The following is a 26,478-nucleotide window of genomic DNA, read 5'->3' as shown; positions in this document are numbered from 1 at the left end:
GAAAGGGGGATTTGAAAAAGGACAGAGGAAATGGAGAGAGAAAAGGAGAGAGTCAGCAAAAGTGGGTGGGGAGAAGTGAAAGGGTGAGGATAGAGCGTGAATTACTCAAAGACAAGTTGACAATTGTTTCCTGACCATATTTTCTAAAATAATGATGCACAGAGACTGGGCAGTGCAAAGTGGCAGATCTCGTGATCTGTTTTCATGTTAGTGCCCAGTGTAAACACACTCCACTGAGGCAAACTAAACACAGAATGAAATAACCGAGTGCTCGCACAGTAAATAGTGTCATGTGTGCACAGGGGGAGCAAAGTCTAAGTAAATCAGGTCTTAAAACTGCAAATAACAACTTCCTAACCATTACCCATTCTATACTAACCTTTGACGTGAAGGGCACCTAACAATCATTAGTACGAAAGGTGCTGGGGAAGTACAGAGTTATTGTTAATTGAATCACATCCATTACCACAGCTCTCTGCCACGGAAAGTCTGCCAACATCATCCAAGACCCATCACACCCAGGTAATGATCTCCGACAACCTTTTCTGTCAGGCAGGAAATACAGAGGCTTGATCACAGCTTCTTTCCAGCCATTATTAGACTGATGAGTGCACTGTCTAACTTCAAATAATGCTGATCTTGCTAATGTTGATCTCGCCTGGTGCACACCATATACAATGCCCCTGTTGAAGCTTTTGTTCCAACCTTTAATCTGTACAGTCCTATTTATTTTAATCTGTTTTTCACTGTACTTCGGTACACGTGACAATAAATCAATCAATCAATCAATTAGTCAAACTCTAAGAGGCCCGTTGTTAAGAACATATGATGATTCGGTTTGGAGGTCGCCCTCAAGACGCTGCCTGTCTTTTACCAGGACCTGATCACTGTCTGGAACATGGTCGAATCGCGTCGCGCCTACCCTCCGGCTGGAGTAGCGGCTGTCGTCAGGGAGCCGTTGCTCAGGAATCCGCACCTCCGTACTCGCGGGTTCGAGTGGCTGTCGGAGGGGAGGGCTGTGGCGGCGAGGGTGACCAGGGTCGGGGACGTGCTGGGTGCCGGGGGCCTGGGCTGGACGCTGCCGCAGGACATAGCAGGCAGGGCAGCGGTAGACGTCTGGTACGTGGCCACCGCCATCCGACACCTTAAAACGGCGGTGCTCGGACCCGACACAGTGCACCAGTTGGAGGACGCTCAGGTGTGCGGTGGGATCCCATCTGCGCTCACTCCAGCCCGGACGGAATTTCACATTGGCCCCAAGGTCCCATACTTCCCACGGGAGCCTGTGCCCCACAACCTGAGCCGCCTCCGGAATTTTAATTTTGTTTCATTTAGGGATGTGAAAAGGAGGGCCCTGTATAGACTGCTGCTGCACACCGTCCACCTCTTCTCCCTCATCCCCGTCCAGACACGCCTTGGCGTGCCCATTTGCCACCGGGCGGTGGGGATCCCCAGTGGAGGGCTCTCTACGCGGGAGTCCTCCCCCTTTCTCTCGGGGATCTGGGGTGGAGGGTGCTGCACGCAGCAGTCCCCTGCAACCACAGGTTGCGGTGGTTCACGGAATCCCAGCCCAACTGCTTGGTCTGTGGCGCGGTGGAGTCCATGGACCACGTGTATATTGGGTGTGGGCGTTTGCACTCCCTTTTTGATTTTCTTAAAAAACTTCTCCTCTGTTTTTGGCTGCACTTCAGTCCCACGCTCCTGATCTTTGGGCACCCGGTACGGAGGAAGGAGGGCAGGTCTGAAGACCTCCTCGTGGGTCTGCTCCTGGGCCTGGCCAAACTGGCCATAAACAGGTCCAGGCAGCGGGCCGTGGAGGGGGTCGTTAGGGCCGACTGCCTGCCCCTCTTCCACAGTTACGTTAGAGCCCGGGTGTCCTTGGAGAAGGAGCACGGGGTGTCGACCAACACCCTGGAGTTGTTCAGGGAGAGGTGGGCGCCGCAGGGAGTGGAGTGCATCATTTCTCCCTCCAACTCTATTTTGATTTAGTCCCTACCCTCCCCCTCACTGTTTTTGATCACACAGCACTGCCCTTTGATGTGAAGGGCAGTGTTTGTCACTGGCCACCCGGGTGTTTTCCTATCTTCCTGGTGGCGGAAATTGAATAAAGATTCGTGCACTTTGTGTCTTTCACTGTGTCTCACACCTGCACACACACACCATGGGTGCTGGGGATAAAATAAGCACTACCACACTTAGGTGGTAGTGTGAAAAAAAAATAAGAAGACAAAAAAAAGAACATATGATGATAAAGTCTTTATGGTAGCTGCTGATTGCAAGGTTGCAGGGCTGCCTTACAAGAGATAATGCAGGCTAACACGAGCTGGCTAAGTGTGGAAAACAGTATCAAGGGAAAGATGTAATTGTCCTGCCTGTGGCAGCAGTAGGGAGGGGGACACCAGTCATGGATGTAGAAATGATTGTAGTGAGGCCGTCACCAGCACATGAACAGTCAGATAAGGGTGCAAAGGTTAGAATTTCTACGTCAAGGTCTCAGGCAGAAAGCTTCCAACCAATAACTGATCTTTCTTCACAGATCAGTATTTCCATGAGATGTGTTTGACCGGGTAAACCCAGTAACAGTGAAGAGCAATGGCTGCAGAATCAGAGACAAGGGTGTCAGGGACTACGACTGTACAACAATAAGCAATGCAGGAAGTAGGCATCTAGGCTCCTCAGCCTCATCAGGCAGTGCACTGAGAGAGGGCAAAGGCCGGGCATGCCAGCCCCCTGCAGATGAATGAGAGGCACAGCTACAGGTGTCTTTGCATGACTAGAGAAAACTGTACATATTTATAGCACCTCCTGCAGGCAGATCCACAGCTACTCGGCATGGTGGCTCAGTGTTTGGTACTGCTGCCTCACAGCACCAGTGACCTGGGTTCGATTCCACCTTTGGGCAACTGTTCACACATTCTCCCCAGATCTGCGTGGGTTTCCTCCAGGTGCTCCGGTTTCCTCCCACAGTCTAAACTTGTGCAGGTTGAGTGGATTAGCCATGGGAAATGCAGGGATACAGGGATCGGGTAGGGGGCTTGGATCTGGGTGGGATGCTCTTTGGTGGGTCAGTGTGAACTCAATAGACCACATGGCCTGCTTCCACACTGTAGGGATTCTGTGATATGCTTGGCTTCAGAGGCAGTATGATTCTAGTACCGCTGAAGATCATAGTGACATTGAATTTCCTGGGCGAGATATGTGACATTTCCCAATCGGCCACCCACAAATGCCTAAGTGGGTTCACTGCTGCTCTTCACAGGAAGGCAATACAGTTTGCCCATCTCACCACGCACCTCGACAGCTAAGTTGTCAGAGCCATTAGATTTGCAGCCATCATTGGAACCCCTCTAATGTCTACGAATACACCCAGTGTAAACATTCCATTCTTAGAACTCGATGGTATCATCCAGACAGAGTCCTGAACAGGAAGGAATTTCACTCCCTCAATGTCTAGCTTGCTTGTCACCTAGACAACAATTCCTGTAGGTATGTACCCACAATGCAAGATGGTCACCTCTGACTCCCCAATGTCCACCATCAGCAAGGCACAAGTCAGGAGTGTGATGGAATACTCCCCAGTTGCCTGGATAGGGGCAGCTCCAACAACACTCAAGAGGCTGGACACCATCCGGGACAAAGCAGCCCACTTGATTGGCATGACATCCACAAACATCAATTCCCTCCACCTTGAATTATTAGTAGCAGCAGTGTGCACTATCTACAAGGTGCACTGCACAAAGATCCTAAGACATCACCTTCTAAATCTGCAACCACTTCCATTCAGAAGGACAAGGGCAACAGATACATGGGAACGCCACTAACTTCCGATTTCATTGCAAGCCACTCATCATAAAGTTCCTTCACTGAGTAAAAATCCTGGATTTCGCTCCCTAAGGGCACTGCAGGTGTACCTACACCAGTGGTTCAAGAAGGCAGTTCATCACCATCCTCTTAAGGGCAACTTGAGACAGGCAATAAATGCTGGCCAGCCAGCAACATCCACATACTATGAGTGATTTTTAAAAAATTCTTCTGATACTTACAATCTGCACAAATCTCACCTTCTTCAAATATTCGCTCCCCCATTTTACCTGCAGGCCTGCTTCATGGGCAATCCCAGAAGGTATACCTATTGACCCCAGGTGGTCTTCATATCTAGAGGGAAGGAGTACAAGGGTGCAAGAGCCCACTTGGAGTCCTGTGTGTACAGCTGGGCATGACACCTCAGGAAGGCCTTGGCTTTGGCAAGAGTACAACACTTTACAATAATGAAAGTTGGACTTCAAGGGTAATGCTATGAGGAGAGATTTTACAAATTTGGCCTGTTTTCATTAGAATTTAGACGGTTAGGGAATTATCTGATAGAATTCTTCAAGATATGAACAGGAAAAGACAGAGTAAGTAAAGATACATTTTTTACACCAGTTCGAGATTCTAGAACCAGAGGGCATCGTCTTAGAATTGAGGCCAAACAGTTCAGTAGAGATGTTAGGAAGCACTTCTTAACACCCGGGATGATAGATGTTTTGAATTCTCTTCCACAAAGGTGCTGGTTTAGTTGTTACTTTTAAATCTGAGGAAAATAATTTTTTATTAAATAAAGATATTAAGGGATATGGGCCAAAGGCAGGTATATGGAGTTAGGCCACAGATCAGCCATGATCTCATTGAATGGTGGAACCACCTTGAGGGGCTGAATGGCCTACTCCTGTTCCCATGTTCCAATGTGTGAAACCTTTAGGCCAACGCTGCCCTGCAAGCATCCACTAGGGGCATCAGAGAACAGACAAAAGGTCGTCTGATGACGCGCTTCCATTGGTCGATCACTCAGGAGGAGCTCTCTAGAGTTCGCCAAGCAGGGTCTCTGGAACAGAGTTTGTTTTCCGCACCCTGTACAATCTCGCTCAGCGACACAATGAGAACTTGGAAGTGGTAGGACAATGGAGCAGCCACCTGTCTCCTCAGAGCAGGAAGAAGAAGCGTCTGACAGAGACAGATGGTGATGATGTTGGGGGAGTGAGGGTAGCAGTGAGATGAGGCAGCAGGTCTGAACGAACCTGATAGTGACTCGATTTGAGGGCAAATCACCTTGTAAGAGCATGTGTGGACACTCAAAAATAAGAACCCATTGTGCCATCGAGGCATTCCTGACCTCAAGGAATTGCAACTGTGAAACTGTATCAGTCTCTGTCTGTCATAGATCTTCAATTATGTTCTTTCTTTTGCATCAATAATCCCCTGTTAAGCTTCCTGGCTAGAGCATCAGTATAGATTTCTGTAGGTTTACATGAGGCTACAGTTGTATCTCACACAGCTTAGTTTGTCAGGGATATTCAATGATCACAGAGATGGAGGTAGGCTGCTCTCTGCTGGATTCCTGCCAAACCCCGACCATCTTCCCTACCTTCCCACTTTGCAGAGATTACATTCTGTGCTGAGGATTACAGTAAACGAGAGCCTCAATACCCTGTGAAAGTGAGTATGTCTGGTAATCATTGGCCCTCCAGGTACGCTACAAGAAAAAGCCAGAAGGTTTAATAGATCTAATCAGATAACTGTTACATTTAAGTCAGTGTAGAACTGTGCAGATGGTGAACATCCATCCAGTGACTTCAGCGTTGTGTAATCTTGGGGGCCATATTGACAGCAGGGGCTGGGCTTGAGGAAGTCAATTGATTGCTTTGCCATTGTGCCTCAGATGAGTTTGATTTGATTTGATTGAATTTATTTATAGTCATGTGTATCTTGTTACAAAGCAGAGTGAAAAGTGTTGCATAGTGTCGCCACTCTCTGGCGCGATCTTAAAACATGGAAAAATAAACCAGACAATCAAAATATGAAGGCAGAAGATGAAGAAATAAAGAAATTTCCAGCTTTTCTTGTTCAGTGCCCTGCCATTAGCCATGGGCCTGGTGGTCAGGTATGAGTTCCCTTTGTTCTGTTGCTGTTGGAATTCAAGTTACCATTCTTCGGTGCCATCTCATCTCCACCAATACCTTCACCGCTCTGAATCCTTGCTGGACCTCCCCGGTGCAGATGCCATGATGATGCCGGGTACCTCACTATTGCCACCATGAGTCTGTTTCAGACCTGCCTCACCGATGCAGCCACTGGTGATGCAGCCACACATCAAGCTGGCCCCAAACTCACCTCCACTACCGCCATCGCCATGAGTCTGCGCTGGACGCAGACGCTGCCGGGAACTCAAACTCACCACCGCCGCTGCTGCTACCGCAACTCTGCACTGGGCCTACTCACCGCCAACACCATCACTATGACCAAGCTCTTCAACAAGCGGTAAGTAAAAGTGAAGAAAAGAAAACAGAAGACAGAAAATAAGAAAAGAAACAAAACAATGCAGGTGGAGTGGACCAACCCCAGGCTCAGAAGGTTTACTACACCGCCATCTTAAAGGGTGTCCTCTTTTGAGCCCAGACCTAGAAGCTCTCTCCTGGAGATTTTTCCACCTCATTCCCACTGGTTTGATTTTATGATTTATGAATGATTTATTGATACATATATTTTACAGTGAAATACAAAATACAGAGAAAAGCTTTCATTTGTCACCACATTCCAGCACCAACTTGATGGTTTATGAGAAAATGAAAAGGTGCAGCCAGCAGAGACGTCCAATCAGATGGATTCTGAGCTGGCTCAGAGCCACCACCAGTGTGCCAGACCCAACTGACATTGAAGCTGCCGATCCTCATGCGCCATCTCTTCGAATTCACCTTTGCCACTGTCCACACCGGGCACACCAATGTCAGAGACTATCACTGCGGTCAGTGTTGCCATGGTGACCTCACCAACCCCCTCCTCCACTTTGCTGCCAACAGCACCGTAACCAGCCAACAGCGAAATCGCCAATCCTCAGGTGTCATCTTTCACTGATTTTTTTTGCTCGAGTTCCTTGCTGCCACACTCAGGTGAAATGTTGCCTTGATGGTGGGGGAAGTGACTCTTTCCCGAGTTCACTTCCTCTGTTGTTGCTTGGGCCAAGACTGCCTCGGGGCAGACTGACTGCGTCAGAATCTAAACTGAGCATCAGTGAGCAGGTCATTGGTGAATAAGCTTCACCTGATCACCCCGTCAATAAGAACGTCCATCAGTCTGTCAATGACAGAGAGTCATGATTTGGAGGTGCCGGTGTTGGACTGGGGTGGACAAAGTTAAAAATCACACAACACCAGGTTATAGTCCAACAGGCTTATTTGGAAGCACTAGCTTTCGGAGCAACGCTCCTTCATCAGGTGGTTGTCACAACCACCTGATGAAGGAGCAGTGCTGCGAAAGCTAGTGCTTCCAATATACCTGTTGGACTTTAACCTAATGATAGAGAGGGATGTCATTAAAATTCTTTCTCAAACAAATGTACAGCAGGAATTAAATGTACAAAGTGGCAACCTGACCAGCAAACATAAAAGGAAATCCTGATTAATGGAGGCAGAAAAATGACAGCTACCGTTCTGTAGTGTTACGATAAGGGAAAGGACGTGCGATTGCTCAGCGTGTTTCATACCCTCAGGAATTCCAAAGAGAAATATTTGTGAAGAATAGACATTATGATAATGTAGGAGGAACAGCAGCCAATTTGCACACAGCAAGATCCCGCAAACAGTAATGTGATAATGATCAGATAATCTGTTTTTAATGATTTCTGGTTCAGGTTTAAATATCAGCCGGGCTCTGATTACAGCAATTATAGCAACACAGGGATGATTAACACGGCACAATGATTCAATTAAGTACATTTCTGCAGCTGTAAATAAAGTCACAAACAAGTGATTGGCAAAGTTTGAAGTCATGTGGAGCAGGAACCTGAGTGAAAACGTGTAGTAATTTGCAGTTCCAGCCTTTCGAACGATAGGTGTCATTTTGCAGGGTCAATGTTTCAAAGAATCAGCCAATCACAATGTGTACCATACCAGAGATGTTTAACACCCAACAATCAGGATATCAAATTTTTAAAGCATCCACAACTTGAAAGTTATCAGAGGTAAATTAATCTTGTAAAAGACATGTCAGCAATTTAATGGATTGTACACAATCTGACTCGATCTTGCAATCAATGCTGGACACATTGCACTGCCTGTGAACATTTCCCTGACCCAGCAGTACTGCCAATGCTGGCGAATGCAATGTGATTGATCTGCCTGGCAGATTTGAAGTATAACACATTTTATTCATACACTATAGTTACAACAAAAGGAAGTTGAAATTGGAATAACAACTATATTGGAAAACTGAACAGAATAATAAATTATTAATCACTACCAATTAACTGTTCCAATATGGCAACATCACATAAACAAACCTCTTGCTAAAAGGCAAATTCGGAAAAATAGATTGACTCACGTGCAATTCTCCAATCCTGGAGGAAAAACATCAAGAGAAAACTCTGAGAGAGAAAGAGTAGCAGGGAGAGATGTACTGCAGCTTCCGTCCGGTTTCAAGACCCCAGCCACAGCTACTGAGAAACTAAAACAAAAAGTCCTGGTTCTGTGGGAGCTTGGAGCTGAAAATGTGTTGCTGGAAAAGCGCAGCAGGTCAGGCAGCATCCAAGGAGCAGGTGAATCAACGTTTCGGGCATGAACCCTCCTTCAGGCATCAGCCCTTCTGCCTGACCTGCTGCGCTTTTCCAGCAACACATTTTCAGCTCTGATCTCCAGCATCTGCAGTCCTCACTTTCTCCTCTGTGGGAGCTTGGCCCACCTATTCAGGCTGCTTCACATGGTTCCAACTTTTATTAAAAAAACTAGCAAGACCTCACCAGCTGTTTACTTTATGAGCTTTCAATAGACAGCTCAGTGCCTCTACCTTAAAACCTCACTCCAAAAAAAAGCCAGGACTAGATGCACCTCTTAATCGGCACGGTGGCTCAGTAGTTAGCACTGCTGCCTCACAGTGCCAGGGACCCAGGTTCAATTCCAGCCTCAGGTGGCTGTCTGTGTGGAGTTTGCACATTTGTGCCATGTTTGTGTAGGTTTCCTCCCACAATCCAAAGGTGTGTAAGTTAGATGGAGAGGCCATGCTAAATTGCTCATAGTGTTAGCCAGAGGGAAATGGGTTTGGGTGGGTTGCTCTTTGCAAGGTTGGTGTGGACTTGTTGGGCTGAAGGGCCTGTTTCCAAACTGTAGGAAATCTGATCTAACCTTAAAGCCATTGTCATATCATGCATCAAGATTTCTTCGTCCCCTGAAGTGTTTCCCTTCTCAGAGACAGGAAGGTTATCAACAATGTATTTAACCCTAACCCTGCGCAATATATAAAATAGCAGAGGAAGTTTTGGGTGCAGTCAATAGTGATCTGAGTGTAATTTACGTTAAAAGCTGCCCTAATTTTCAGAAGCCTTTTTTTTGCTCAGCTTTTTGTTCAAACATAGTCACATATCATCAAATGCAAAACCTGGGCTGAACCAGTACAACCCGCCGCGTCTGGAAATATAATTTTGTACAAAGAAATTGCTTTAAAAAGTGCTCCTTGATGAATTTAAGAGCAGTAACGTGGTGCAATTTGAAACGAGAGCTTGTTTGTCAGCAAAAATCAGCATCCTGTTCCCGTGTGCGACTCAGAAAAGGAAAATCATTGGGAGAACATTTCCGATCTGTGCAAGTGGCAGAAGCTCATTATTTGGACCTGGGTTTATGAGCAGGGCCTAAATCCTAAAAATGCAATGAGAAACACATGGATGTTTGGAGAAAATGCAAACTGTGAATGATTTGGGTCATAATTCATTTACATTTAAGTCCATTAAAACTGGTTGCAGATTTAAAACCATCTTCCCAGGGACAGAGGGTTTGTGCTGTAGGGAGAGGCTGAATAGGGTGGAGCTATTGTCTCTGGAATGTCAGGCGCTGAGGGGTGATCTTATAGAGGTTTATAAAATCATAATATGAAAATATAATGAATTCAAATTATAACAACAATTACAATGAACTAACTATTACCTTACTCTGCAAAACAAATCAAAACTACTCTCCCTACAAATCTATAAATAACTAGTAGCTCAGGTGCTCGTTGTTGTGGTTCTGTTCGCTGAGCTGGGAATTTGTGTTGCAGACGTTTCGTCCCCTGTCTAGGTGACATCCTCAGTGCTTGGGAGCCTCCTGTGAAGCGCTTCTGTGATCTTTCCTCCGGCATTTATTGTGGCCTGTCCCTGCCGCTTCCGGTTGTCAGTTCCAGCTGTCCGCTGCAGTGGCCGGTATATTGGGTCCAGGTCGATGTGCTTATTGATTGAATCTGTGGATGAGTGCCATGCCTCTAGGAATTCCCTGACTGTTCTCTGTTTGGCTTGTCCTATAATAGTAGTGTTGTCCCAGTCGAATTCATGTTGCTTGTCATCTGCGTGTGTGGCTACTAAGTAACTAAGTAACTAAGTAACTAAGTAACGCCACTCAGTGCAACAACACCGAGGTCCCCAACCTTCAGGAGCATTGATTATTGCCCCTGTAATTATTTATTCGGCATTCTTGCTCCCAGGGCACAAGGCTCACTGAATCCAATCACCGTGATGAGGTGCTGCATTTTGGGAAAGCAAATCTTAGCAGGACTTATACACTTAATGGTAAGGTCCCCAGGAGTGTTGCTGAACAAAGAGACCTTGGAGTGCAGGTTCATAGCTCCTTGAAAGTGGAGTCGCAGGTAGATAGGATAGTGAAGAAGGTGTTTGGTATGCTTTCCTTTATTGGTCAGAGTATTGAGTACAGGAGTTGGGAGGTCATGTTGCAGCTGTACAGGACACTGGTTAGGCCACTGTTGGAATATTGCGTGCAATTCTGGTCTCCTTCCTATCGGAAAGATGTTGTGAAACTTGAAAGGGTTCAGAAAAGATTTACAAGGATGTTGCCAGGGTTGGAGGATCTGAGCTACAGGGAGAGGCTGAACAGGCTGGGGCTGTTTTCCATGGAGCGTCGGAGGCTGAGGGGTGACCTTGTAGAGGTTTACAAAATTATGAGGGGCATGGATAGGATAAATAGGCAAAGTCTTTTCCCTGGAATCGGGGAGACCAGAACTAGAGGGCATAGGTTTAGAGTGAGAGGGGAAAGATATAAAAGAGATCTAAGGGGCAACTTTTTCACACAGAGGATGGTACGTGTATGGAATGAGCTGCCAGAGGATGTGGTGAAGGCTGGTACAATTGAAACATTTAAAAGGCATTTGGATGGGTATATGAATATGAAGGGTTTGGAGGGACATGGGCCGGTTGCTGGCAGGTGGGACTAGATTGGGTTGGGATATCTGGTCGGCATGGACAGGTTGGACTGAACGGTCTGTTTCCATGCTGTACATCTCTATGATTCTAAATGCCCTCATTAAAATGGCAGACAAGTCTGCATCCAGGTAATTCAAAAAGGATCGCCATGTCTTATAAAAAAGTTCCGCTTTACTGTGCACCATGTTTGTGAGGAAATTCAAAGGGGTGTGTTCCATCATTAACTTACACCACCCCAGCAAGCCCAGAGTGTTCTCAGACACCCAGCTCATCAGAATGATCTTCCTCGCACAGTAAGTGGGAATGTTGAGTAGCGTTTTCCCATGTGCGTCTAAGGAAGATAAACTCAGCAGACCCAAGAGCAGAGAGACCGGGTCTACCTTACCTTTGGTCCCCAGGATCCTCTCAATTACTCCTGCCACAACCCTCCAGTACATGCAAAGCTTGTGGCATGACCACAAACAATGAGTGAGGGGGCCTTTGCTTACTTTACACTTGGGGCACATCGGAGATGCTCTCTTTTTGAGTTTCGCAAGATGATCTGGGGCCAAATGAGCCTCCATGAAGAACATTCAACTGCATACAGTTCGAGATCATTCTCGCATTCTCCCAAATGTGCTCCCATGTCTCTGAGGGAATCTCCACTCCCAACTCTTGCTCCCAGACCTTACCCAGGTACAGTATAGGTAGAGGCCATTTGACCATCATATCTCTGTTCACTCTCTGAATGGGTATCTCATTTAATGTCATTCCCTGCTTTCTGCCTGTAACCCTGCACATTCTTCCTTCTGAAATGACCATCTAATTCCCTTTTGACTGCCTCCATTACACCCTACCCTGACCACACTCTCCAACAATACGACCCAGGCCCTAAAACTACTCACTGCATGAAAAAGGTTTTAGTCGTTATCACTTTTGTGCTTTTTTGCCAATAATTTTAAATCTGTTCCCTCCCAATCTCAATCCTTTCACAAGTGGGAACAATTTCCCCCTATTTACTGTACCAAGACCTCTTGTGATTTTGAACAGCTTGATCAAACCTTTCGCCAACCTTCTCTCCTCCAAGGAGAATAATCCTAACTTCTCCAATCACTGTCATGACTGCATTTCCTTATCACTTGCTTGAATCAGAGCACAATACCAGAAGAACCCTCCTCCCCAGCAATTTGACCCAGGAGGGAGAGGGTAGTAATCTACCAACCCATCATTCTCCCACTTTGCCCCACTGGCAAGAAAGCTGACCGACAGTTCCAATTCTAAGTGGATAAGCCAAGATCACAGAGCTGTATGTTATTAGCTCCTGTGGCAAATGCTCTTTGGCCACATTCTCTGATAATATGGTGAGCAGTTGGATCCAGGTGTGCGCAGTCGCATGCTGACTGTCCCTGAAGTTCCAGTTGTAAACACAGTGATGTGATATCTGGGATCTGTAAGTTGTTTCTTTGTAAACGGACATCGCTATTAACCCTGATCTGTTTTGCCCTCATGAGCTTGCCATAGCTGCAGTGATTGGCATTTACTTCAGCAGGGTAGTCATAGTGATGAGTTAATATTTACATTAAATGCTGCGCTACAACGGGGAGGTACCAGCAATATAAAACTGAAAGATCCAATCAACATTTATTAAAGTTCCTGGTATCGACATCCTGGTATATCACAATCATGGGTGCTGTTTTGTCTGGGCTAGCACAGAGATATTTGGTGACAAACCATAAGACACTTCTCTCAGAGTGCCACGCTGCAAGTGGCCTCAGTAAGATTGTGTTAGGTTTTCAGTCACCATCAAGTAAACTAGCGAGATACAGTAATGATATCATGAGCATGTCTCTTAAAAGGATCTTGCATACTTGCTTGTGGGACATGACATAATAGAGGATGGTTTGTCCCTGCATGGAGAGTGTGGGCTCTGTTAAATACAAACCACTGTCAGACAGAGGTCAAACAATGGAGTCTGATCAAATCACTCCTTGGATCTTTGGTGTCCATCCAGAGGTTGCACCATTTATTCTTTCTGTCAAAGCTTACATCACACCACAACCTCACAGAGCTCCAGAAGGGTTTGTGTGATATAAATCCCCTGTCTGGTAGGTTCTGAAAACGTTGGAGTTGACACCCTTCACATGGGCCACTGCATTTGTAACTAATGTCATTGCTTTGACATCTGTAGCTCAACCATGAAAGAGTGAAACTTACATTAACTATGCTGATCCTCATTTGGCATCTTGGATTTTAAAGCCAGCAGAGCATTTGATCATTTCAATCGTTATCCAGACAAGCCATGAGTTAAACATGCATTGTAAAAGACAGGGACATCTCAAATTACAAGACCAATAAAAGAAACTTTAAATCTCTTTCTAGTGATGGATGGTGAACCGCATTACTATGTTGTCAGTATGATTTGTCATGTTTTTAATCTAAGTTTCTATCACCCGATGGAGCCACAGTGGGCCCTTCTTTGGGTCATTACAACACCAGTCCCTTGAGAATACATTGTTTCCTAGCCAGAACGGAGCCACTGAGCACTTGAGTGACTTAAATATCGTTAGAAGAACCATATTTCCGGGGCTTGAGGATTATTTGCAGAATGAAATAGGAAGATAATCAGTCTGACAGAAATTTACTTCAGCAAAGGATAGGCATAAATATAGCAGGGTTTAAAAGCTCAGGAATGACAGAAGTCAGAAATTAGAGACAATATCACTGCAAAATGAAGAGTCAAGCTTTAACCTGGGTCCCTGGCACTGGGAGGCTGCAGTGCTAACCACTGTGCCTTCGTGCCACTCCAATATGGATGGGGATGTGAGGGTCTGCGGTCAGGTGTGTGGGGATATGAGGGTGGGGATGTAAGGATAATGGGCAGGGGTATGGAGATAATAAATGAGATGTGGGGCCAAATGAGTGGGGATGTGGGGATACAGGGATTGGGATGGGGTGCAGTGAGTGGAGGTTTGATTGAAATGATTGGGAATGTGGGTGTGTATGGATAAGAATATGAGGTAATGAGTGAGGGTATTCGATTAATGAGTGAGGCGGTGGGGGCAATGAGTGGGATAATGATTTGTGTTGTGGGGGTAGACGAGTGGTGAATTATGGGTAATGAGTTATGTTGAGGGGTTTTATGAGTGGAGAATTATGGGTAATGATTTGCGTTGTGGAGGCATATGAGTGCCGATGTTTGGGTAATGAGTGGGGTGGAGGGTATATGAGCAGGGATTTGGGATAATGATTTGTGTTATGGGGCTATATGAGTGGGATTTGGGGAAATGATTTGTGTTATGAGGGTATATGAGTGGGAGTTGGGATAATGATTTGTGTTATGGGGGTATATGAGTGGTTTTGGGGTAGTGATTTGTGAATTGGGGATATATGAGTGGGGATTTGGGTTAATGATTTGTGTTATGGGATATGAGTGGGATTTGGGGTAATGATATATGTTGTGGGGGTATATGAGTGGGGATTAGGGGTAAAGATTTGTGTTGTGGGGTAGATGAGTGGGGATTTGAGGTAATGATTTGTGTTGTGGGAGTTATATGAATGAAGATTTGGGGTAATGATTTGTGTTGTGGGAGCATATGGGCAGTGTGGGTTATGTTTTAAGGACAGCAATTTGTGACCTTGGCTGTCCCCAATTACCCAGAACTGTTCCAATTGGTTTGCCAGTTCACTCACTGCATGTTCATCTTGCAAGTTGCTGAGCAGATGCTCCATTTGCTGTGCTGTTTAACCAAATGCTTTCCATTAAATTATTGATGCAACACCATTACAACGCAATAGCTCATTACTCTCCATCTCCAAAATGATCACATTACATCTTGTGCTTGAATCACTCCATTCATCTTCAGAGATCTGCCTGCTGAGCTTAAACTTTTCCAGCTTTGTAGATCAGCAGGGAGTCCCTTTCTCCCTCTCAGACTGTCATCCATTCTCCAATTCAAAGTTCAGTAATGCATCATATAACATAATCTTATTTATGTTTCCTGCCAAGGCTTAATCAAGTATAACAAAGTGCTTAATAATCCCCGTCAAAGCTATCCTTCACACACAACACTTCATGCAATGGATGCTTTTTCCAACAAGATAAATGACAGCAATTCAGTGATTGACCGTGGAAGGATTAGGTTTTTATTGTTAGAGTGGACTTGAGCTGGTGAGATTGTCAGTGCCAATTGATACAGAGGCTTTCAATGTTGAGCTATCACTGTTATCCCTATCCCCACAGCCTTCCGAGATCACATCGCTCAATCCATACTGCATATCATATACCTCTGGGTTCCATTCCTCTGCTATTCCTTGCTGTATATTCAGCCACCCAGGCCTGAAGCTTTCAAGATCCCGTTCCAAATCTCTGAGCTTCGATACCTCTCTTTTATTAAGATGTTCTTTTAAAGCCAACCCTTTGATCGAGCTTTTCATCACCTGTTTAAGCATCCACATAAATCAAAATAGAAAATGCTGGAAATAATCAGAAGATCGGGCTTCTTTCTGCTTTTCAACTAGCACTGAGTTACATGGCTCGGTGTCAATGGTGAGTAAAGCGACCATAAGACCACACAATATAGGAGCAAAATTAGGCTATTCAGCCTATCAAGTTTGCTGTGCCATTGAAGCATGATTGTTATGTTTCTCAACCCCATTCTCCTGCCTTCTCCCCATAATCTTTGATCCCCTTACTCAGCCAGAACCTCTCTATCTCTGTCTTCAAGGCACTCAAAGACTTGGCCTCCACAACCTTCTGCAGCAATGAGATCCACATATTCACCACCCACTGGCGGAAGAAATTCTTCCTCATCTCAATTCTAAAAGGTCAACCCTTCACTATAGTCTCTCCTACTCTGACCAGCCCTCTCAGTATTCTGTCTGTTTCAATCAGAAATCTCTTCATCTTTCTAAACCCCATCAGGTATAGACCCAGAGTCCTGAACTGCTCCTCATGTGACAAGCTCTGAGAAACAGTTGAGAACATAGTTTGTTACATTAAAAAGGCTACATAAAAGCAAGTTGCTGTTGAGTTATGGTGAACTTAGTGAGGTACAAACTACACCGGGGACAGTCAGTCAAAAAACACAACAGACCTCACCTCACCTCATTCTCTGTATGTGAAAGGACACACCTGTCCTTGGGCCCTCCTTGTCTGGGGCATGTTTATAATGAGGAACATAAAGGACCAAATATTAACACAATAAGCAATCCATTCTCAACTACTGGCCAGGCTTTGGAGGTCTGTTGGTGTCTTAAATGTCAAATTACCTCGTCCCCGTCCTTTGTAAAGCCTGTCTGAATCATATTTTCAGCATAAATATTAGACATGGCTTCTATAATGGCAAGTAATCCATCTCCCTGGGTTACCACTCAAATCATAAGGATGGTGTCCCCTATGGTTCTATTCATTTCATTGAGCACACAAACACATTCTGTATAAAGTGCCTGTGTTCAAGGACAAGCACTGACAGATTAGGTGAGCAGTCCGCTGTGAACATTGAATATCATTAAACTGATTTGGAGGAGGCTTCTGATGATTAGTTACTGAGACTTAAAAGAAAGAACATGCATTTATGTAGCACCTTTCCATGGACCGTCCTGAAGTACTTCACAAATTATGAAGTGCTTTCAACATGTTGTTATGACAACAAAGTCTGCAGCCAATTTTCACAGAGAAACATCCTCCTAGTAGCATCGCCCAGACAGTGTGCTTTTGTTAAGGGTCAGGTATTTGATTGGATGATAGGAAGATCACTTCTGTTCTTATTTGAAATAACGTCAGGAGATCTTTTACGTCTCGCTAAAAGGTGTTCAGAGTCTTGACTTAAACATCTCATGGCAATACAACACTCTGACCAGTGCAGCTCTCCATCTCTCATAACTACAGCCTGCACAAACTACATCAAGTACTGATGTTGATGTTTCATTCAAGTATCCACAGTGGTTCTTGAACATCTAATCCAAAAGTAAATGTTGAGGGGTCGGATGGGATACCAATCAAATGGCTCATTTATCTTCCATTCTGAAATGTTGTTGGAGCTGCACTCATCCAGACAAGCGGGGAGTGTTCCATCACACTCCTGAGTTGTGCCTTGTAATAGTGGACCCATTTTGGGTGGTCAGGAGGTGATTTATCTCAGAAATCATAGCTTCTGACCTGCTCATGTAGACACTGCAATTGCATGGATACTCCAGTTCAGTTTCTGGTAAATGGTAACTCCCAGGATGTTGCTGGTAAAGAATTCCATGATAGCTATGTGGTGGAATATCAAGGGATGATGATTGGATTCTTTTGTTGAAGATGGTCATTGCTGGTACTTGTGTGGACGCTAACATTATTTGCCATTTATCAGGCTGGATGTTGACCAGGTCTTGCTACATGGGGAGTGCAGAATATTTTAGTATCAGTGGAATTGTGAATGGTGCTGAACATTGTGCAATTTTCAACAAACATTCCCACTTCTGACCTTATAATGGAGGGAAGATCATTGATGAAGGTCATTGATGAAGGTCATTGATGAAACAACCTTGGGCCTAGGACATTACTTGGAGGAACTCCTGAAGAGATGTCCTGGAGCTGAGATGACTGACCTTCAACTACCACCACTATCTTCCTATCTGCTAGGTATGACTCCAACTGGTGAAGAGTTTCCCCCCTGATTCCCATTGACTCCAGTTTGGCTCGGGCTCCTTAAAGCCTTGTTCAATGCTGACCTGTTGTTGAGGGCAGACCCTCTCACCTGATGTTAATCGGATCAGTCTGGGATGGCAGCAGGAGAGAAGAGAAGTGGTGTGTGATAATGAATTGTGGTCTGTAGGAATCAATCACTTGAGGAGAAGTCAAAGCAAGACGCATGAATGGAGCTGAAGAAATTAAGATACATGGGCAGCAGCCTTGAAGAGGAGATAGCAGGGAAGTAGAAACATCATTAGTAGATAATGGTTCATAAAGCTGTTAAATCAGCATCATGCTGAGATGGGTGAATGGATGTGGGCCACTTGTTAAGTAACACAACATGGTTCGTATTTTCACCAAAATACTGCAATATTTTCAATGTCTGCATTGCAAAACCTGCTGGAGCCAAGACTATCTCTGGTGCCTGTAGATGAGTCGCTTGGGACTCATGGTTGAATAATGAGGCACCAAAATCTTCAACTGTCAAAACAGGAGATCAAAGCTATTGTTCATGCTGCATTTTGTGATCTGAAGCTGAGTAGCCTGAGATTGTGGATGGACTTCTGAATTGACAGTCATAGTTGGCTCTCACATGCAGAGAATCTAAAGAGTTTATTGTAATTCGCCAGAGCTGCAGAATTGATCAGTATTGATTTTAATATTGTTATTGTCAATATCGGTTTCTTCACCAGCCCCATTTCTGCTTTGCTTGTGACAATATCACAGACTAACATTCCCATTTCACCAGGAGATAGTGAGGAGTGCAGCTGCTGGAGGGTCAGAGTCAATCAACTGTGTCTCTGGGAAAGCACAGCAGGTCAGGCAGCATCTGAGTAGCAGGAGAGTCGAGCAGGAACGTGGAGGGGGTGGGAGGGGAAGAAGGGTGCTGAGAGATAAATAGGAGGGTGGAGGTAAGGTGTGGAGAAGATGGCTGGGAAGGCAATAGGTAAATGCAGGTGTGGGGGGGTGATGGTGAGGGGTCGGTGGACAGGGTGGAGCGGATAGTTGGGAAGGGAGATGGACAGGCAGGACGGGTTCTGTCCATCTTCCTTCCCACCTATCCATGCCACCCTCCCCACTGACCTATCACAATCACCTCACACATACATTGGCCTATTACTTTCCCAGCTACCTTGCCCCCAGCCCTACCCACCACCCCCCTACCAACACCCCCCCCCACCCCACCCCTCCTATTTATTCCTATTCCACTAGCCAGGAATAGAGATGGCTAGACAGCACCACTGAATTCCAAAGGACAACTCTGGCCGACACAAGCTTATTAGTAATGGCTACCCTGCTGGACAACAATGGCTCCAATGGTGAGCTCTTTTAGTGAAAATCCAGGATCCCAATTCCATCATAAACAAGTCGTAGGTCATCAGAACAATGAGGTACAATGATATCAGACTGTAGCCGAGAAACACTCCAAAAAATCCATATGATTTGGTCACTGTGTCCAAATGGAAAACAGGATAGTGAAGAAGGTATGGTATGCTTTCCTTTATTAGTAAGTGCATTGAGTACAGCAGTTGGGAGGTCATGTTGCGGCTGTACAGGACATTGGTTAGGCCACTTTTGGAATATTGCATCCAATTCTGGTGTCCCTCCTATTGGAAGGATGTTGTGAAACTTGAAAGGGTTCAGAAAAGATTTACAAGGATATTGCCAGGGTTGGAGGATTTGAGCTACAGGAAGAGACTGAATAAACTGGTGTTCTTTACCTTGGAGCGTCAGTGGCTGAGGGGTGACCTTATAGAGGTTTATAAAATCATGAGGGACATGAATAAGGTAAATAGACAAGGTCTTTTCCCTGGGGTGGGAGGATTCCAAAACTGGAGGGCATAGCTGAGAGGGAGAATATTTAAAAGGACAACTTTTTCGATGCAGAGGGTGGTGCGTGTATGGAATGAGCTGCCAGAGGCAGTGGTAGAGGCTGGTACAATTACAGCATTTAAAAGGCATCTGGATGGGCATATGAATAGGAAGGATTTAGAGGGATATGGGCCAGGTGCTGGGAAATGGGACTAGATTAGGTTAGGGTATCTGGTCTGGAAATGTGTTGCTGGAAAAGCGCAGCAGGTCAGGCAGCATCCAGGGAACAGGAGAATCGACATTTCGAGCATAAGACATATCCGCCACAGATTCACCTGCACCTCCACACACATCATCTATTGCATCCTCTGCACTCGATGTGGCCTCCTCTATATTGGGGAGACAGGCCGCCTACTTGCGGAGCGTTTCAGAGAACACCTCTGGGACACCCGGACCAACCAACCCAACCACCCCGTGGCTCAACACTTCAACTCCCCCTCCCACTCCACCAAGGATATGCAGGTCTTTGGACTCCTCCATCGCCAGACCACAACAACACGACGGTTGGAGGAAGAGCGCCTCATCTTCTGCCTAGGAACCCTCCAACCACAAGGGATGAACTCGGATTTCACCAGTTTCCTCATTTCCCCTCCCCCCACCTTGTCTCAGTCAAATCCATCGAACTCAGCACCGCCTTCCTAACCTGCAATCTTCTTCCTGACCTCTCCGCCCCCACCCCAGTCTGACCTATCACCCTCACCTTGACCTCTTTCCACCTATCGCATTTCCGACGCCCCTCCCCCAAGTCCCTCCTCCCTACCTTTTATCTTAGCCTGCTGGACAAACTTTCCTCATTCCTGAAGAAGGGCTTATGCCCGAAACGTCGATTCTCCTGTTCCCTGGATGCTGCCTGACCTGTTGCGCTTTTCCAGCAACACATTTCCAGCTCTGATCTCCAGCATCTGCAGACCTCACTTTCTCCCCTAGGGTATCTGGTCGGCATGGACGGGTTGGACCGAAGGGTCTGTATCTGTGCTGTACATCTCTATGACTCTATGACTGTCTATTAAATGCAAACGCACCCACGAAGGTGATAGCAGACTCTCAGCCCCTGATGCCGACACTTAAAATTCATCTCATGCAGGATCAGAGCTGTCAGGTGTGAAGCCTCCTGTTTGATTCTAGATCCCTGTCTTTATGATTCTTTAGAAACCTGCTGTGAAAGAGTTCTATCAGATGCATTTTCCAAACCTTAGATCAGCGCTGACATTTATAGTACTCATGGAAAAAAACTGCAATCCCCAGTGAATGAGAAAGAGCTGAAATTGTGCACTTTAGCTCAGCATCAATATATTATGGGCATATTATATAATACACTGACCTGAACTCCTGATAAAGTCCTTCACTCTTCTTATGTGGTTTGATTGGTTTCTGTGGAAGCCAAGGAAAGAACTTGCATTTATGTAGCATCTTTATGGTGTCTGCATGTACCATAGCTGCTCACAGCCAATTAATGAATTGCAGCTGCTGTCGACTGGTGGCTCAATGGTTAGCACTCTTGCCTCACAACACCAGGGACCTGGGTTCGATTCCACTATTGGGCAATTGTCTGCGAGGAGTTTGCATGTTTGCCCGTGTCTGCGTGGGTTTCCTCCCACAATCCAAAGATGTACAGGTTAGATGAATTGACCATGCTAAATTGCCCATAGTGTTCAGGGATGTGTAGGTTAGGTGCATTAGTCTTAGGTAAATGGGGTATGGGTGGGTTACTCTTCAAAGAGTCAGTGTGGACTTGTTGGGCCGAATGGCCTGTTGCCTCACTATAGGGATTCCATGATAGGAAACATGGCAGCCAACACACGTGCAGCAAGCTCTGGCTAACAGCAATGTGTTACCGAACAAGTTAAACTGCATTTTGTAATTTTATTTGAGGAATATAAAGTGGCCAAGACACCAGGGAGAAGTCAAAAACAGAAGTTGTTGGAAAGCCTCAGCAGTTCTGGCAGCATCCTGTTTTAGGTCCAATTGTTCAGAATTGATGGTAGCTGGGAAAAAAATGGTATACATACATGGGATGGGGAGGGGGGTAGGAATAAATGATAGGTGGAAATGTAACCCAGAGAAAGAAAAAAATACCTTGCAGACAAAGGAGTGAGTAAGGGTCAGCCTGGGAGAGCTGCTAATGGGGACCATTAGTACCTGACAATGGGTAGTGTGTGGTAGCAGCCCATATAATGAGATAGTGTGGTGTGTAGGAGTATGGGGTAAGGACATGGGAGAAGGTGCTCAGGCCCTAAAATCATTGAGCTCCAGAAAGCTGTAAGATTCCCAAGCGGAAAATAAGATGCTGTTCTTCCAGGTTGTGTTGAGCTTCATTGGAGCACTGCAACAAACCTGAGACAGGGGTTGGTCAGGGAACATAACTGTGTGTCTGAGTGGCAGGCAACTGAGAGCTCAGGGTCTTTTTTACGAACAGAACGCAGATTTTCTGAAAAGCGTTCACCTAATCTGCACTTTATCTCCCCAGTACGGAAGAGACCACCGGGGCGAATTCCCCTGCTCCTCTTCAGAATACATTATATTACCCGCAAAAGTGAACGGGGGTGTTGTGTAGTGTTGTCTTGGTCAGAATCAGTGTAGTCAGGCTTTGAGCAGCATAGGCAGTAGGATCATAGGGCCTCCCAGTTGCTGAGGACAGTCTGAAGCTCAGGTTTTACATGCAGACATAAGCTTTATCACCCTCAGAGCAGGCTCAGCAACAACCCAATTAATTTACTCACTGCAGTTTTCACTGTCATTGATGCTAAAATATTTTGTACTTTAACTCCATCTTCATCAAGAAAACCTATGAAACAGCAGGAGGACATAGAAATGGTCAGATCACATTATTAATGATATTACCATGCTCAGAATGTGAACACATTGAAAAAAATAGAAGGCAAACCAACGAGTACCACAATTTCAAGAGAAATAAATCAGCCTTTGAATAATCACATTTGGCATAATAGTACCTGACGTTTTCTCCATAAATTCTATCAGCAAATCAAGGCCAATTAAGAAGGCCAGCCTCCACACTGTAGGGATTCTAGGAGGAGGCCTTGAGCCCGCTCTGCTCCTCAATAGAATCATGGCTGATCCAACATTCCCCATGTCCGTTTCCCTGCCTTTTCCTCATTACCTTTGATTTCTCCGACTGAATTAGGTAAATAATAATATGGACAAATTCCCCTATCAACTTCAGCCTTAAATATACACAAGGGACTCAGTTAAGAAAATTAAGGTGAATCCAAAGTGGTTCTTTAAGTATATTAAAGAAATAAGAATAACTAGAGAGAGAATTGTGCCCCTCAAGGACTAAAGTGGACATGTATGTGTAGAACCACAGGAGATGGACAAGGTTCTCAATGAATATTTCTCCTCTGTGTTTACCCATGGAGATAGAGATGGAGACTTGGGAATTTGGGGAAGTTAGTGGTGATATCTTGGGGACAGTCCATACCACAGTAGAGGAGATGATGGATGTATTAGAATATATGAAAGTGGATAAACTCCTGGTCCTGACCAGATATGTCCAAGAACACTGTAAGAGGTTAGAGAAGAATTTGTGGGGGCCCTGGGTGATATTATTACATTATCGTTAGCCATGGGTGAGGTCCTGGAAGACTGGAGGGTAGTGCTGCAAAGAAAAACCTGGGAACGATAGACCTGTAAGCCTAACATCTGTGGTTGGTAAGTTACTTGGGAGGATCCTGAGATTAGATATACATGCATTTGGAAAGATAGGATTTGATTACAAATAGGCAGCATGGCTTTGTACATGGGAGGTCATGACTCACTGGCTGATGGAATTCAATGTGAGCAAATGCGAGGTCTTGCACTTTGGAAAAAAGAATACAGGCATGGACTACTTTCTAAACGGTGAGAAAATTCATAAAGCCAAAGTACAAAGGGATCTAGGAGTGCTAGTCGAGGATTCTCTAAAGGTAAACATGCAGGTTGAGTCCGTGATTAAGCAAGCGATGCAATGTTGTCATTTATCTCAATGACACAGTTAGAATATAAAAGCAGTGATGTGCTACTGAGACTTTATAAAGCTCTGGTTAGGCCCCATTTGGAGTACTGTGTCCAATTTTGGTCCCCACACCTCAGGAAGGACATACTGGCACTGGAGGGTGTCCAGCGGAGATTCACACGGATGATCCCTGGAATGGTAGGTCTAACATATGAGGAACGGCTGAGGATCCTGGGATTGTATTCATTGGGGTTTAGAAGATTAAGGGGAGATCTAATAGAAACTTACAAGATAATACATGGCTTGTAAAGGGTGGACGCTAGGAAATTGTTTCCGTTAGGCGAGGAGACTAGGACGCGTGGACACAGGCTTAGAATTAGAGGGGGTAAATTCAGAACAGAAATGTGGAGACATTTCTTCAGCCAGAGAGTGGTGGGCCTGTGGAATTGATTGTCGTGGAGTGCAGTGGAGGCCGAGACGCTAAATGTCTTCAAAGCAGAGATTGATAAATTCTTGATGTCACAAGGAATTAAGGGCTACAGGGAGAATACGGGTAAGTAGAGTTGAAATGCCCATCAGCCATGATTGAATGGCAGAGTGGACTCGATGGGCCGAATGGCCTTACTTCCACTCCTATATCTTATGGTCTTATGGTCTTAATTGTTAGCGTTCTTTGATGAAGTGACTAGGAAGGTTGACAAGGACAGGATGGTAGGTGTGGTCTATATAGATTTGAGAAAGACCTTTGATAAGGTTCCCCATGGTAGGCTTCTCTGAAAGGCTATATCACATGGAATCCAGGGCGAGCTGGTGAATTGTATACACAATTGGCTTGAAGGTGGGAAGTAGAGGGTAATAGTGGAAGGTTGCTTGTCAGACTGGAAGCCTGTGACTACTGGAGCCCCTCAGGGGTCAGTGCTGAACCCATTGCTGTTTGTTATTTATATCAATGATTGATGAGATTGTACAGGTCATGATTAGTAAATTTACAATGGCACTAAAATAGTCAGTATTGTGGACAGTGAGGAAGGTTATCAGAAATTGCAGCAGGACCTTGATCAGCTGGGGAAGTGGGCCGAGAAATGGCAAATGGTGTTTAATATAGATAAATGTGAGGTCTTTTATTTTGGAAAGTCAAATCAAGGTAGGAGTTTCATGGTGAATGGTAGGTCCTTAAGGAGTGTTGTGGAACAGAGGGATCTTGGAGTTCAGGTGCACGGTTCTCTGAAAGTGGAGTCCCAGGTAGACAGGGCAGTGAAGACGACTTTTGGCACACTGGCCTTCATCAGGCAGGGCACTGAGTATAGAAGTTGGGAAGTTATGTTGCAGTTATACAGGACATTGGTGAGGCCACATTTGGAATATTTTGTTCAGTTTTGGTCACCTTGCTAAAGGAATAATGTTATTAAACTGGAAAAAGTACAGAAGAAATTTACAAGGATGTTGTCAGGACTCAATGGTCTGAGTTATAAGGAGAGTTTGGACAGGCTAGGATGTTTTTCTTTAGAGTGTATGAGACTGGGGGGTATCTTATAGAGGTGTATAAAATCATGAGAGACATGGATAGGGTGAAAGCACTCAGGCTTTTTCCCAGGATTGGGGAATCAAGGACTAGAGGGCATCAGTTTACGGTTAGAGAGGAAAGAATAAAAGGGAACATGAGGGGCAACTTTTTTACACAGAGGGTGGTATTCATATGGAATGAGCTGCCAGTGGAAGTGGTTGGGGCAGGTACAGTAACAACATTTAAAAGGCATTGGACAAATACATAGATAGGAAAGGATTAGAAGAATATGGGCCAAGTGCAGGGAAATGGGGTTAGCATGGCTGGACATTTTGGTCGGCATGGACCAGTTTGGGGCAAAGGGCCTGTCTCTGTGCTGTAGGACTCTATGACTCTAAGATTCTGCATCTTACAGCTCTTTGTGGGAAGGAGTTCTAAAGACTCACAAACCCCAGAGAGAAGAAATTCTTCTTCATCACAGGCTTAAATTGGTGCTCCTTTATTCTGAGGCTATGCCCTCCAGTCCTAGACTCTCTAATGAGGGACAATAAACTCTCAATGTTTACCCAGTCAAGTCTAATAACTGGTTAAATCTTCTGAATCTGATCTGCTGAGGATCTCAGCACAGGGGTTAAATGGGGTGGGGGTATTAAGTTCTTGCAGGGGATGTGGTCTCAGAATACCATTGGAACTTGTAGCACCCCACCCCCCAACCTCAGTACAAGAGCCAGAACCTCACTGCTCTCTGAAAAGCAGCACTTCCTTGATCTTACACAGGGGAGGCAGCTCAAACCTGTGTTCACATCTCTGCAGTGGGACTGGAACCTCCTGGACTCAGGGAGAGTACACCAAGAGACAGCAATAGCTGATATCTTGCAATGATTGCCAAGACTGGTAATCTTCAAATATTTCAGCTTATAACACATGTCTTTGCACTGTCTTTGGATGGAGATGTGTGTAGGTGTCTAAGATCTTTGAGCACAATTGGAGCTGGCTGTACTCCTCCAGCCTTCATGCTTTAACAGAATAAATAAAGAAAGCCAGAATTATTTAACCATCTCCCTCCACCAACAAAGAGTGGTGAGTAATAAGCTAGTGATGCATTATGGTAGAATGGTGTTCTCAGTTGGACTCTAGACTCAGAGAAGAGAGAAGCAGCCAGTTTATCAGGGAGGCATGTATTACCAGATCAGAGTATGGAAAATAAAAGTATGGTTACAAAAACTTATCACAGACGACAGGCAATCTTAAATAAAAACAGGTCTCTGTTACTCAAAGAAACA

Source organism: Chiloscyllium plagiosum, unplaced genomic scaffold (genome assembly GCF_037043375.1).
Source record: "Chiloscyllium plagiosum isolate Xiang-an unplaced genomic scaffold, Cpla_swu_hap1 HiC_scaffold_30, whole genome shotgun sequence".
Lineage (NCBI taxonomy): Eukaryota > Metazoa > Chordata > Chondrichthyes > Orectolobiformes > Hemiscylliidae > Chiloscyllium > Chiloscyllium plagiosum.
Note: the sequence above shows the minus strand (reverse complement) of the source record.